This window comes from Pygocentrus nattereri, chromosome 18 (genome assembly GCF_015220715.1).
Source record: "Pygocentrus nattereri isolate fPygNat1 chromosome 18, fPygNat1.pri, whole genome shotgun sequence".
Lineage (NCBI taxonomy): Eukaryota > Metazoa > Chordata > Actinopteri > Characiformes > Serrasalmidae > Pygocentrus > Pygocentrus nattereri.
Window position 1 is genome coordinate 33,426,159 of NC_051228.1, and position 15,925 is coordinate 33,442,083.

At 39.9% G+C, this 15,925-nt stretch overlaps 1 protein-coding gene across 1 annotated transcript in view; it reads right to left on the reverse strand.

Moving 5' to 3' along the window:
* pknox2 (pbx/knotted 1 homeobox 2) overlaps nt 1-15,925 on the reverse strand; it is a 134,609-nt gene that overhangs the window by 103,644 nt on the left and 15,040 nt on the right. Inside the window, exon 2 of the mRNA XM_017691334.2 lies at nt 8,572-8,652. The gene's annotated coding sequence lies outside the window, so the exon portion shown is untranslated. The remainder of the gene's footprint in view (nt 1-8,571; nt 8,653-15,925) is intronic.

Sequence of the window (15,925 nt, forward strand, 5' to 3'; positions counted from 1 at the left end):
TTCATGCACAGTTCTTGTGCTGATGTTGTTCCAAATGGCAGATCAGAACTCAGGTGACTTGGAACTTGAGTTAAATTTTATGTGCTGTGCACTCGGCCCCACTCTTTGAGTTTGCATGGTCTGCTGCTTTTTGGCTGAGCTGTTGTTGCTCCTGTTTGCTTCCATTTCACAATAACAGCACTTACAAGCTTGTGGCAAAGCTGGCATCCGTTGGCAGTGCCACATTTAAACCCAGCAAGTGCATTATACTGCCAGTGTTTGTCTATGGAGATTGCAAGGCTATGTGCTTGACTTTGCACACCTGTTAGCAATGGCTGTGGTAGAAACATCAAACTCAAAAGTCCACAAATTTTTGGCCATGGCATGTTTATGTCAAACCGGAAGGAGCAGTTAACGATGATGATGATGATGATGATGATGATGATGTTTATGTCAATGTTATGTGGCACAGTGTTACTCTTATTTCTAGCTTTTTTTTGTACAACCAGCAGGAACAACCAGCCGCCCGGACAAAAGCAGCCTCTCCAGTTTTTAAAGACACATTAACCGATGTTAAGAACATCACAGCATTACGGTTTTGGAGATAAGTGGTTTCTCACCTCAGTTACGATATGCATTTTAGGTGGATCTGAGGAATTGCTATGAAGCCCCACAAATCATGTTATCTTATTGTGTCCTTTATCTACTTTAAAGTCTCTGCATATGTATGAATGCATACGTGTATTTATGAGTAGAAACTGCAGGAGCTGTTAGAACTTAAAAAGAGCAGCAGTGGCGGCAGCGGCAGCCTATAGAGCTCTCGTTGCCTCTTCTCCTCCATCTGTTCCGTGTTTCCTCCAACTCTCCTTTCTGATGAGCCGGGTCCTCAGTCCCCCCAATAAAATCCCATTAGCTCTTAATGAAGTCGAGCTCGCTGCCTCGCGCCTTCACCTCATTTAGCACGATTGTCTGGCGGCCATTAGCGCCGAGGCAATTACAGCCGAACGGCGAGAGTAATTGGAAATGCCGACAGGGACCCTGAGAAAATGGGAATAAATAATACAAAAAAAAAAATATTCAAACTAATAAGCTTCCATCGAGAAGGGGGGGGGGCGGGGGCTAGTAAGCTAAATCAACATAATTTTAATCGTGCCTGGCGAGGCAGAGACATAAAGGTGAAGGCCCAGGTGGGGGCACAGATGATGATCATGATGAGGATGATGATGAAGATGACGATGGCTGAGGTTCAAATGGAAGAATGCATCACATAATGTAGAGTCAGTGCTGAAATACTGCATTCAGACATGAGAGAGCCTTTTAGTGGAACAAAGAGATAATCTACAACCTATATACAACATACTCAAGCATGAGGCATTACTATACAGGCATTTTTCCCAAATGTAGTTGATCAACCAAGACAGTGAACTTTGCTTCTTTAGTTTTGCACTGGAGCTACAAAGCTAATGTAGCTAACAAATAGCATAAGTCTAGAGCCCAATGAATTTGCACTAACCGTATGCCTAAAGCGGACGCCTTCTCAAACTCTTTCAAGCACGATTCTAATGAAGGACAACGCCCCATGATTGACAAGTGCTCCTCACATTTGAGTCAAAAATACATTAACTTTGTGCTAATAGTCCACGAGAGAGTGCCTCATGTCATCTACAGCTGACTAATCAATATTACAGATACATTCTCTCTTGACAATCCCTCCTCCAACATGAGAGGAAAGCTAGTTTTGGCTGTTTTTAAACAACAATGACTTGTATTTCATCTGTGTTTTTAACAGAAATATTCCATTTATTAAAAATGTGCCTCCTCTTTTCAATTTTTAGTTTTCTACATCATCGGAACCCAACTTATCCTTCTTATCATGCACATTTTTCATGATCAACAGAAATGTTCCAGAATCGCTTAGAATATAACCTCCTTACACAAACCTACATTAAAAGTAAAGAATGTTTTTGCATTCTTCAGTAAAGTTTCCATCTCAGAGAGTTTGGAAACAGTTGAAAGCATTTGTCTCAAATAGCTGTCCTTTATTCACCTACCTGTCAATCAAATACATTAACCCCTCCCCTAGAAAGCATGTCTTGTTTCTTCTTAAGCACAAGATGTGGCACACCTTGTGTTTTAAAAGACATCGACTGGAATCATCACACACTTGTCTCAAGCACTGATTGGTGGCTTAGTGTGGTTTCTGACTATAACAATGAATAAAAGCCTCTTTTCTGCCTATTCTTTTGTCTATTTATATGTCACAAAACTCAGGCCTCCAGGTGGCTGCTACTTCTGTTTCTGGCTTACACACTTCTGTTCATTTTTCTAGATAAGTGCATCACATACAGTAAGAAAGCACATAAGAAGGCCTGTTTGAGCTTACTTGCTAACTCAAAGTGGTTTGAGGCCGATGTGTGATTTAGACATGCTTTTCTCACGATGTTAACCAGCTCTAAGCCAGTAAGCTTCCATTGCTTTGCAGGTACTTTAGCCTCACTGCTACACTGCAAAACTAAAGAAGCAGACTTTAGACACCAAACATGTTTTGGCTGATTGACTACATTGCATTGTGGGAAAAAATACTTTTCCATTAAGACTGCTGGTTCTTAAGAATATAGACGGAAAGAACGACAAAGAGTACTTTAGTGTCATATGATTAAACCTGATTAAACTCACAAAACTCTCTTCAAGAGAAGCTTCATGAATGCAGAGATTTGAATATTTGGTCCAGGGTGGTATTTGGAGTGTTAGTGTGCAGTCTAATGGTGCCAGATGCCAGGGCATCTCTGCAGACCCCCTCAGCCCTCCCGGTACAGGGCAACAGGTGGCAGAAACCTAATCAGAGGGGGCAGAATCAGAGGGCACCTTTCACAAGAGACTGGGCATAGTGCCCATCAGTCCACCACAGGGCAAGCACACTGCCAGGCTGTGTGTATGTGTGTGTGCAGTATGAGTATGAGCAAGTTTGTGTGTGCTGGGGAGTAGAATTAGTGGGGGGACGTGTGTGTGTGTGTGTGATTGAGAGAGAGAGAGAGAGAGAGAGAGAGAGAGAAAGAAAGAAAGAAAGAAAGAAAGAAAGAAAGAAAGAAAGAAAGAAAGAAAGCGCCCTGGCACCAGTCATCCTTAGTCCAAACGGGAAACATAAGGTTGAGTCCCACAATAACAGTGTCCCGAGGGGGAATCCACAATAGCAGCCCACTGCCTGCAGTCAACAATGCTTTCAAGGCCTCTCATTGGGAGAGCTCAATGGAGCAGACCCACCCAGCGCCACTTCCCCACACACAACAAAACACAACACGTACAAACTCAGCTACACCCATACATATTCATACACCTTTAGTGGTTGCCTTATATAAATGAATAAATGACAATATGGCCTCTTCACCAAGTGAGTGCAGTCTCAGCTCTCTCTGGAATAACTAAGACGTTTACCAGCTGACAACTGTCCAACTTTTCCACTGTTGCAATAACTTTGAAGCATTATTTCCTAATTTTCTTTCAAGTGCATGAAGCCAGGGCTCCTTTTCATGCAAAGTAAGTGCTAATCTCAATGGGAAAAGGCCACAAAAGCACACAGCCAACGCTACCTGCTACTGCTACAGAGCAAGTGCACAAGAAAACGATTTTATTTGTACAGCCCTTTAGAACCAATGTTGAGCTATACGCTACATCCTGGGTTTGTTCAGTCACAGAATACATGTAACGGGATTACGTAATCGACTGTATAAAAAAGTAACTGTTACAGTAAAAAGGCGGTAAACAGATTATAGGTAGACTATCGAAATAGGGTGATTACTGGAAGGATTAGACATATGCCTTTCATTGAAATTTGCCATTTTGAATAATATATTCCACTACAACAGTCATCTAGATGTGAGGAGTTTTTTTGTTTGTTTGTTTTTTGTTTTTGTTTTTTTGGAGAAGGGGTCGGCTCTGCCAGCAGCGGAAGAACAAGCCCCCTCACAAGCAGCAGTTCAATAGCTCACAGTCTTGTATTTGGTCAAATGAAATTTAAGTAAAGACGTTTACCGGTGGAACTAAGATCTGCAGCATTTTCCTAAAGTTATCTGAATCAGGCGTTTCCTCGAACTTGACATGTTGCCTGATCTTGCTTCAGCAAACTGGTATTAACCTCTTTCATTCTCGTTTTTTGCCACATAAAATTCTACAGTTTGCTCACATGTTGAAGTGGGCTAGCATGAACTAAGAAGAGTAACAGGTAACAGAGGAATAAATGTGAAAACATTCTTGTGAGCGGTAAAGTTGGTTTCATTTTCGCATATATGATTTCATTTTTCAATCGTTTCCAGCCAGCGAGTGCAAAATTGCGAAAATGGGTCATTCACCATTAGTGGTAACTAAAACAATCGTCTCCCACTTTGTTTTTGCGTGAAATGAAAGCCTTTCAAAACTCACGGGACAGGCTGATTTGTATGAACTGACAAAAGTGCTGACAGCTGCTCACGAAGTCTAAAGCAGGACGCACCGATATGAAGCTTTATGAACCAGAACCGGCCTTTTAGCAGACAGAAGACAAATGATGTCCGTTCGATTTTTTATAATGGCCACTATTTATAATTACTGTTGATGAGGGTTCTCAAGTGAAGGCGGCTACCAGATTGACCTTTTGACTTCGCAGATCGTTCACTCATAAAAAGATTTCGCTTCATAAAGCAGCGCAGTTTTACTTTTTTGCCATTTGTTAAGTTAAAGTCATCTTGTTGAAATCATTTTTCACATGTCTGGATTTCATTATATGACAAACAAAGACAAGTGATGGTAAGTAATAAGATTATATGACTTTAATATAGTAATTCTTTGGATTAGATAACATTACTCTCCCAGCCTTGCTAATGTTCCATATGTTAGTAAGTAAAATAAAATTTTGAATTTTGACCTAAAAAGCAGGGAAAAGGTACATGTCCTAAGTCGGCTTGAACTAGAGTGTTGAGTCAAAAACTTTTATAAACAAAAGCTTTTTGCTGTGAAAGAATAGTTCAGTTAAAAGCGCTAAAATTGTTAACAGTAAATGAAAATGATTAGCCAGCAAATAGCAAATGCATCACGTAAATGACATTATGTTAATCATGCCTTGTGTTGAAACCTTATAGAGTTGGTAATGGGCTGGAACTGAAATGGGACGGAACCGTCATTCCATGAGTAAAAGTCAGGGACAGAACAGGGTTCTAGCTCAGATTTTTAAATCTAGGCAATTGTCTTAAGAGGGAAATGTTGTGTATATATATATATATATATATATATATATATATATATGTGTGTGTGTTTCTAAAGGATGCGCATGAACTGAAGTCCAACTTCAAAAGTCATGGTGCATGCAGGGTCAAATAGATACCTAAATATATGAAAATGTAACTGGATGGGCACTGGACATTTTTTTGACTATCTAGCTAGGCAGATGACATCATATATGAACAAGATCATATAGATCATATTTTTGTCAGAACAGTAGTTGTTTTACTGAGATTTACTGAGTTTAATAGAGATTCCTTGCACTCTGCCTTAATGAAAGGTTTTGACAGTCATTGCAATGAAAGTTCTAGTAAAAGTTAGGACATTTGATAGGGTGCTGTTCAGTTAAATTTTAGATAATTGGCTATATGTCTAAGTTTTTGAATGAATTTTTTTTTTTCTTCAGAATACATGTTCCATTGTTCCAGACAGTTCTTGATAAATATTCTTGATAATTTACTCTTTCCTTCTCCATGTAAGGAAAAAAGTAGGCCTAAGGACTAAGGTTTAAGTTGCAATTAAACTTATTTATTAGCAATAATCAATCAAAAGTACTTTCAGCCTCAGCAAAATGAAAGACTTTCTCAAAAACAAAAAAAAATGAAAGACTCAAAAAAAAAACTATTTAACTATATAACTAAAAAATGACATTTTGACAGAACAATTAAAATATGCCTATCAGACGACGTGATGTAAGAGGAAGTTTTAAGAGCTTTAAAATTGAGCTTTAAAATTGATATCTGATTGGCTGAGTTCAAAGATGTTGCTTGATATAAAAACATATCAACTAAATTCGGTGTTTATTCACCAAGGTGTCTTGTTACTAGACAACTATAGCCTACTATTAATGAACTAGACTGCTTGGTTTAATCTGTCATGCTAATGTTAAATTTATTTACTTATTTAAAATTGACATACTTCATCATATTGTATTATGTTGTTATTATGTAAGCAATAAACCACTCTAGGCTGTGCATTACAGTGATTTTACCACAGTAAAGGAGTGCTGTTGATGTGAAGCAGAGGCTTCCTGCTTCAGTGAAACCTAGTACTAGATTCTGAAACAAACAGGAGGCCAATGAAGCTGTGCTAAGCCTGCTGGACAGACGGACCCTGCCACCCATCCCCTCCAACGAGTACATCTGGCCTCCAGCCATGCTTTTAACTGATCTGTCCACAGGGCTGGTTTACTGATGTTTGCTTTTTCTCTGTAATGTTACGTGTTCCATTAAAATCCCAGAGATGAAGCAGCAGGAAAACATGTTGAATCTTAGAAGTGTGGAAAAATACTAATAACAGGGGCTTATCTGAGGGCCTGGTAAGAGAACATGAGCGGATCAGGCCTCTATCTGATTGTAGCAAGAAGAATGGAAAGCAGGAAGTGTTTCTCTCACCCCACGCTTTCGCGATGAAAATGTTTATTTGTCTAAAAAGATCTACAAACAATCACTTCTCCCGACAGGAGCGAGAGATTTCCAGCCAGGGGGAGATTTAATTAGCAAAATCTCGTTAGGTTTAACAAAATTAAGCGTAAAACAATCCTCGGCAGGGCGCAGGGCTCGGGGAGACAGAGCGAGAGAGGGGGAGCGAGGGAGGGAGAGAGGAGGGAGAGACGGGGTGGCGGGCGCTGAGCGAGCGATTAGAGCCGAGAGGATATTGAGACAGTCGCTTGTCGGGCTTGTGGAGGGGGGGAATGGCTCCCAACACCCAGCTGCTTTCACACTCAATTAAAGAGCCTTGCCTGTCTTTTACCCCCTTTAAAAAGCTGAGAGTTAACCTTGCTTCGTTCTGCCGTCGCGGCACACTCACACACTCTCACACCCCCAGCCTTGCCCTCTCTCACTCATCCACGGCGCAGGCAATTGCATCCCGAGCCGCCGAACCATTAAAAGGCACCAAATTGTGTTTTTGAACGAATTTGCATTCTATAAGGACGCGACCAAAAGAAGAGCTATTAAAGTGAGGAAATAAACGCTTAAGCAACGCAGCTGGAGTGATTGGAAAAGAACAGCAAGTGCTCTGAAATTTGCCGTTCATCTATCAAGGCCCAATTGCTACTAAACCAGCAAGAAGAGCTTGAGGAGAGATACTGTAATGGAAGGACTGCCACTTCCAGCTACGTTTCATATCTCTGCAAGGAGGCCACAAATGCCATCCAACACACTCGCAACGTCTGAGGTGAATATGGTGGCAAGTCAGGCAGCGTAAAATTCTTTGGCTTTGTCACTCACCATTTACTGACAGTGTATAATCAGTTTTATTCGCTTGGCACTTTAAAACAACCAAAAGCTCTTACAGCCTTTATGTGTTTTATGGCCTTAAAACAACACGTCACAAATCAGATGAAACAAAGTTACTTCACCAAACTTTACGCTGTTTCCATATACTAATGGCTAGAAACAGGCATTGAATTTTGACTTAACAAAGAGGAAGGAAGATACTGCTTGTATTATGTCAATAGTTGTAGATGTGTATAACTATCAACTATAGACTGCTTAAAAATGATCAGCATTGGACAGATGTTTAGATTAGACCCACGTTTCCAATCGATATTTGACGTCATATTCCTCAAACCCTATGGAAATTGACAATACACTCTCTGCAGTGCTGTTCTGGCTAAAGCTAGGCCCAGTTTCTACATGTTCTCTACATGTGTATGCATTGGCATTGCTATTCGATTTGGTACACGGACATGAAAAATGTACCACAATTGCCATATCAGTCCCTAGTAAAAAGTTAATAAAAGCAGTTGACAATTAGCATATCATGTTTCTTCTATGTATTCACAGCCAAATCAGCATGTCTGGTCAAGCTATTCTTTAACCGCGACCAGGGAAAGCTCATAAGAGGCTAATCAGACGACCTCAAAGATGTAGAGGTTCTAATAGATTGAGCAGATCGGAAGTTTGGGCACCCTTGGTCATCAGTTTTGATGCTTTACTATGTGAAGATGAGTTTACATCCTCTGCAGAGAACACACTTCTACACATTAGTAATGCACGAAAACAAACAAACAAACGAAAACGTAAACATGTAGCCTGTGCAAGAGTTCTGGCACATTTAATATTTTATGTTTTATTGTTTTCCAATTTGTTAAACTCAGCAAATACACAGAAGTTATGCCTCAGAATTTGTAGGAAAGTGCCATATTTAAGTGCATTCCCTGCAGAGGACGTGCTCACTTACTCTTACCTATTTCAGTGAAACGTAATGTTATGTGCAAACACATAACTTTCGTATATGACTGTGATGTAAGACAAGAGTAAAAACATGATTCTCCATCGAATCTGTCGTGTCAGGAGACCAGGAGAAGAGAGAGAAAAGAAATCACTGCGAACTTACAGATATTTTGTCCTCAGCATTAGAGCATTTAAATGTTCCAGTCAGCTCCACCCGATACACTGCGGTCCTCTTTCTCGCAGTCTGCAACACAACAAGACAACGCAGGAGTTAAATAAACCTGACGACTGTATTAGATGAGCTGGACAACAGGATTAATCCCTTAAAGGAAAGATTCAGTCAATAACACTAACTTTGCTGCTTGTGACTGAATGCGAACAGTCGTTAGTAACTAGGGGCTACTATTCATTGTCAGCAACATCAGCTTGTAACTATTCCCTTAAAGCTACATGACTTGCATATCAGTTTGACTGTAGTTCTAGAATAATTCATACTAGGGTCTGAATAATAACTGTCAACTTAACAGTAGGTCTATTATTCAAATATTAACAAACATCTTGTGCACAACTGGTTTAGTTACTGTACTTGTAGGTTTGTTGTGTTGGATAATGTCATTAATAATATGAAAGTGCTGTGATGTTACTGGATACTAAGCCTCAAGACTAACAACAGAATAACAAGCCTAAAGTTTAATCTATACTGATCATGAGATAAACTTTTTAACTATTTTAAATGGTGCTGAATGACCCAGGTTAGGACAATGGGTGGGACACTCCATTTACGCTCTGTGATTACCCTTGGGCTACTGACTTGCCAGAAAAATAAAGGAATGGAGTGTGTGTGTGAGGTCTGTGTGCAAGGCTTCAATGGGAGCTGTGTATGTGAGGCAAAAGGGGAACACAGAGATGGTTTGGGAAAGGCGGAATGCCGATTATAACGGCCCACCCCACCCCCATCCCCCTCTTTGGGTCAGTGACGCTGGGAGGTTCACGGAGAACCTTCCTCGGGTTTCTTCCAAACTACAAAGAAAACATTTTAGCACCGGCTAATCCCTCCTGCAGCCTCCCTAAGCTACAGAGCCCCCAGACCCCACTGGCTGACCAACCACCGCACCCCCCTTCCCTTTTCCCCTGAGAAATCGTCCAGCTTCCTGTTGACGTCAATATGAATTAAAGCTTAAAGCGCGCAGCGGCTCCCCCTGGGGGACGGAGGGCTAATCGCGCCGCTCCTCGCTAGCCTCAGAGGAAGCATTAGCATTCCTGCTGCAGCACACTACCACATCTGCCCACACAGCCAGCCAGAGTCCAGCCAGGCCCCTGTGCAAACACGCAGGCCCTTTATACACACATAAGAGGGAACCCACACCTTCAAACGCACATGCATGCATGAATTAGGAGGGGAGGTTTAGCAGTACAGAGAGACCACTACTGTAATCCATGACATGTAATTGTGGATTTGATCATTACGGCTTTAGCTAAAAGTGGAAAACGTCAGCAGCATTTTTTACCTTCTGAAAGTGTTGCTGGGTGGCATTAATACGTTTCTATATCACAATATTTGCAATGATCTCACAGTCTCAGGCTATTTTTAGTAAGATTAGCAAACCCACTGAATAGTGTTAACTCTTGGTAATTCTTGGTAAATTCTTATGAACCTGACATAGTTTGCTTTGAAACTGCACTGAACGGTACCTTATGCAGTATTATAAATGTCAGCCGCACACTGAAATTGACCGTGAGGAAAGAAACAGGTGGATTATTTATTTATTTATTTACGTTTACCTGTTCTTTCAAAACAACCTAAAGCACCCAGTAAGTGACATATAGGTTTTTGTTATGTATCAATACCACTAAAACAAAAAAAAAAAACGCAAACGTGGATGACACTACTATCACTATACCATTATATACTGTGCAAAAGTCAGAGACCACCCTTCACCAACAAGCACAAGTTATTCATTTTTCAGCATCAGGAAGTCTCAGCAATTACATATGATATCACAGTTTTCATTGTTTACTGTGTGGACCCTTTACCTTTATTACAGCTTCCATTCTTTTTGAGAGAGTTATTTTCAGTTTTCATGGAAATCTGGGGATATTCTTCCACACATCCAAAGTTCAGGAGTTGGCTGCATTTTCTGCTTCACAGTCCGGGTAATCCTAAATACATTCAGTGATGTTGAGGTCTGGACTCTGGGGTGGACAATCCATTGTACTAAGAACAACAGCACCCACGTTGTTTGATTTTCAAATTTTCTCCTTTTTTCTCAGTAAGAGCTCCTTTCAGACTCATAGTGCTGAGTGGTCTTCTCACAGTGGAAGGATGGACAGAAACACTTTTTTCAGATCTGAGAGCGGAGCTTGATTTTCTCCTCTCACTCAAAGATAAAAGCTTTAAACATCCTTTATTCGATGGGGTCAGTTTTGGTGGTCTACCAGTATCTTGCACGGTTGTTCCTAGTTTCCTTATGAAAGTGGATTATATCATGACTGACCCCAGCTTTGTAAGCTGGGATATGCAAAGGAAAGAGCTTTGCTGTACTACAAAGTATATAAGTATAAAGACAATAAAGGGACTAAAAGGCCATTTAGACTGTAAATTAAATAAATGAAGGTTGGTCTGTGAATTTTGGTTTTATGAGGTTTATTTATTTATATAAATTATCTTCAAAGAGCTGGCTATCTACCTGTTTGTGTATCATGAAATCATACCAATATTGCCCAAACCATAATATGAATTTCAGATCGCCCACACCGTGCCATGCAGGATGGTCTCCCGGTGCCCCCCACACTCACACAAACACAGCAGCGGTGTGTGTTTTACTTTCTACACCTCATTGAAAAGCCACACTGGGAGGTTTCGGGAACCCCTCCAACATGCACCACCACCAATACCAGCACACATTACCCCCTCCTGCCATTCAAATATACAGAGACAGCAGAGTTATGTGGTACCGTGCTTCCCCAAAACATATAGAGCTCCACAGTTTTCAAGCACACAATCCTGGCCTCACTTTGAGGTTCTCTCCTCTTCCTGGAATTCTCCTCAATTCTACTGAAGCTCAGGGACACGCAAAGTCTTCGCTATTTGCCAGAAATTCAGAAATTCTTCATTAAGTCGATCAGTAGGAGGACATCCATTTGCATTTCCCCTCTGAACCTGCCTCTGCTCACTCCATTTTCCAAATTAACCAAGAGAGTTGATTCAGTTACAAACCCGAAAATATATTCATATTAGTAGAAACTGAGATATTCATGCTGTCCACGTTGCCCAAGTCAGACAAACTTTATCAAACACTGGCAAACCGCTACCTAATGAGACATGTAACTCACTTTTAAACTTACAGTGAGTTAAATAAAATTTTAAATAACATTTATTTCATATGAATTTGAAAGATGACACTTTAATAGAAACTGCACATCATGTTGTGCTGTGTGATCAAGCTAATGTTAGACAGACTACAGAAACAACAACTGTGTTACGACTAAAACTCTTTACATTAGATTGAATGGGATGTTACCAGCATTCTGTAAAGCTTGTCCAACCTCACAACAGATACTATGAAAGAATGCGATTATGGGGGGGGATATACAAGTCCATTGCATTTTATATTGAGGTAACAAATAGGGATGCATAGAAATTTTGGCCACTGAAAACTGAAAGAGCCAAAAGAGAAGAAAGGTTTAAAGCTACATGTTAAAATCTAAGACTTTACAAATAGTTTTAACAATAATAATAATAATAATAATAATAATAATAATGATAATAATGATAATGATGATGATGATGATGATATAGGGAATAAGAACAAAATTTGTTCCCTTCACTTTCAGCACAGATGCATTCACACAGTTTAAGCAGCAGCAAATCAACAAAGCAAATGTCATCTGCATGAAACTGTCACTTTTACACAAGCTTTTGTAATCACTGTTCATAGCAGGTATCAAAAGGTGCGACACCATTTGAAAACACGCCCTGCTTGATGTGAAAATATATAACAAAATTACAGAAGCAGAGAGGAAGAAAAGTCCTTTTTGAGTCCTTTTTTTTTTTCAAAAGAAGAAAAAGTTCACAAACAACAGCGCCAAAGTGCAAAATCTAACCAAAAATGATGGAATTCATTGCCTTGGATGACCAGCTGTTCTCTGTTGTCCAGGATGTTGGATTCTGAGGCACATACTCCAATAAACTTGTTCTGATTTTATTTATTTTCTGGGGTTTTTGTTTGGTTTTTTTTTCTTTCAGATTATGATTTTCATTTTCAGGCCAAAAAGTTCTGAATTTCGGTTCTGAGTTCAGCCATGAATGTTCATTCCATGTTATCACTAGTAAAACTGTACATCGTTGCTCTTGGAACAAAAGCCCATATCTCCATTTTTAACTGAAAATGCCTTTCACTCTTTACATTGCATGTAAATTTCATGACAAATGGATCAAAGAAACGGCCCAAAATTACTTGGAAAAAACTCTGGTTACACTGACTTACATTAGAAGTACAGCTGTTTTTTTCCCTTCTCCTGTAAAGGTACCATTTTGACATGCTGACATCATTACTCTAGTTCTATTTAATCAAGTGGAAGTACATGGCCCAATTAAACAACTTTTTTTGAGCGCACAATTTGTAAGATTCTCTCTGATAAGTCAAACAATTTTCAGAATACGCATGATAACTAGTGCTTGATAACTTTTTTGAGCATAAAGTTGAGAAATAACATTTTTTCCTGGTTTTCAACCACATCTATCTCTTTGCCTCACATCACGGTCGTCACACACCGCTTGAGCTACCAAATCCACAAATCTCCGCTTCGGCCATACCAAGGCACGAACTGGCGGACACGGTCACTGCCCACAATGCCTTGCCAACAATAGCCCTCCAGCTGTTCAAAGGCTGTGATAATAACAGCTGGTGCCAGGGTTTTGAGCTTCCTGTTACCATGAGAACAGCAAAAAACATTCATAATGCCCATAATCTCAATTCTAATAAACAGTAAAACAGTATAATCACAAATTTATGATAGTCACCTTGCTGTTTGCTTTGAAAGAGCGGGATGCTCGCTATCTTTATTGACCGTGCACAAACTTTCACTGGAAACTCAATAAAGTGGCTGAAAACAGTGAAATAATTTCACACTAACATTAATGTCACACAGGTTGTGGAAAACAGTGGAAAACATTTGCTGGGCAAAAAAAGGGAGGGGCAAAATGACCGTTAGGTTGCTTTTAAAAGACCAGTGCAGCATCATCTGTAGGCCTCATCAATTTCATTAGTAATCCATTAATTTATCATTAATTTTGATGATTAATTGAGTAATCAGAATTATAAGAAAGTACCAACAATGAAAATTGGCTAAGCGGGATAATAACAAATTGTACAGCCTTTTAGAAATTACAAAGCACTTTACTGGAACAAATAACCAAGAAGCTTTTATAAAGACTAAAAAAGTTTGTGGAAGAAAATGCATATCAATTGGTATGTCCACCAATCTCCATTTTATGTTGTAGAAGAGTTTAAAACATACATTGTCATCATACAACTTGCCAACAATACCTTGTTAATTTATCAAGAAAGTAGATTTTAACGAACGACAATTTTCACAAAGGTACTTTGCTCACTTGAGTCATCCAGACAGTACTAATCTCCTCTAGAGCCTGCCTAATGCTCAAATTGTTCAAGTCTCAAATAATAAGCATGATAATTTGGTAGGATCAACAGAGACTATCAATAACTCTTATAAAGACATAGAAGCAAAGGCTTAATTGTATTCTAGTGGTAAAACTGACTAAAACAGCCACCATCTTTACGACGAGCAACCTCGGTGGAAATTAAGCAGGGCACAATTTGGCCAGTTTAAGAGAAGGATAGCAAAATTCCTGGGAATTAGGGAGGGATTTGGAGCACAATAGCAGGTATTCCCACTAGTGTAACTGGACCCTAGTTGGCGTCATGAAGGGTTTAAACTTCACATTAAACCAGGCAGCAGCTGACACATGCAGCTGCGCTAGACACAACACGGGGCAAATGAACCAAAACACACTCACTCTCACACACATACACTCACACACAGGGTGTGCCTGTCACGTTAGCAGCAAACGGTGCATATATACTATACATGTGTCCTATCCACCAATAAAGCATGGTGTTATTCTATAAAACTGCTTAAATCTTGGGAGGCTTTGCTCCCCTCTAGCCTAGAAAACTCTGGAAATCCAAACAGGAAAAGTACTTTACCGCTAAAAATATCTCACAGCAAAGTGATGAGTCAGATGGAACCGAGCTCTTGTCTGAAACAAATCCTTTTATATCTCTTAAACAGCGCACTACTTCACCGTGTAATTTTTATTTCCCTTAGACTTCTGGAAGACCATTCACAGGAAAAATAAGAGATAAAGCGTTCATGTTTTTCCCTTACATCTGAACATGTGGAAGGATGTCTCTTTGTGTCTTAGGCAAAACTATTTCAACATCATTGTCATTAGCATGAAAACACCACCATCATTATCATTACCAAGAATTCCATTATTGTCTTTAGCCACTCCAGCCTTTGTTTACTAGCTTCAGTGTGCACACAAGTCTTTTTCAGATAGGAGATTACAGATAGGAGATGGAGCTGCTGTAGGTTTTCTTTGTGCCCAGCCTGCTGAGACTGAAGCCGGATGCCATGAAGACCATCTCTCTTGTGTCTAATCCCCAGCACACAGCTCATATGCTCTTTCACTTCTCCAGGCCAGTGGAGCGTCCTGGCACTCATCCAGGCCCAGTCTCGCGTCTCCCCAAGCCCAGACGGCCTCCGAGGCCTGCTGCTCTCCAGCTTCCTGTCCTGGGACTACAGGAATGAGAGCCGTCACCAGGGAGTCAGCCATGGAGCTTTCATCAGGCTTTTCTCGGCTCTAGCGGCATGTCTGACACACATTTACACTCTGGGATGCACCGATCTTACTCTTTCAATCCTGATAGATTCTGATATCTGAACTCTGAGTATCAGCTTATACTGACTACTGTTCTAATACCAGTGCTCCGTTAATGCACTCACGTATTGTAGCAACAAAGTACCTAAACATAAATATATACAGCAGAGGCTAATGTACTGTAGAGGAGACAGTAGCAACAAAATGCTTTTTGGGATTATGCACATTTTTAAATGATATTCTTCTACAATTTTAGAATGAGCATCACTGAGAAACAAAGTTTTGAATGTGGATTGGTCACTTCTGACTATTTTTCTTAACCTATATGCATTTATAAGGTTTGTTAAGATTGTAAAAAAAATATATAGGTAGCTCCACTTCCAGTAGTACAATATTTATATTGCTTTAAGGGGAATTCCTGGGTAAAATAGCAATTAATGTAATATCTATCATGCTATTTAAAATTCTGTAATGCAGCACTGTACCCTTCAGCCTCATCGGTTTGACAGAAATTCTGATTGTGTATCCATTTTGCGTTTTTGCCTAATGTTCTCAAACTACCAATACCCAGCATGCATTCCGTAGATATGCCATATAAAGCCCCCCAACC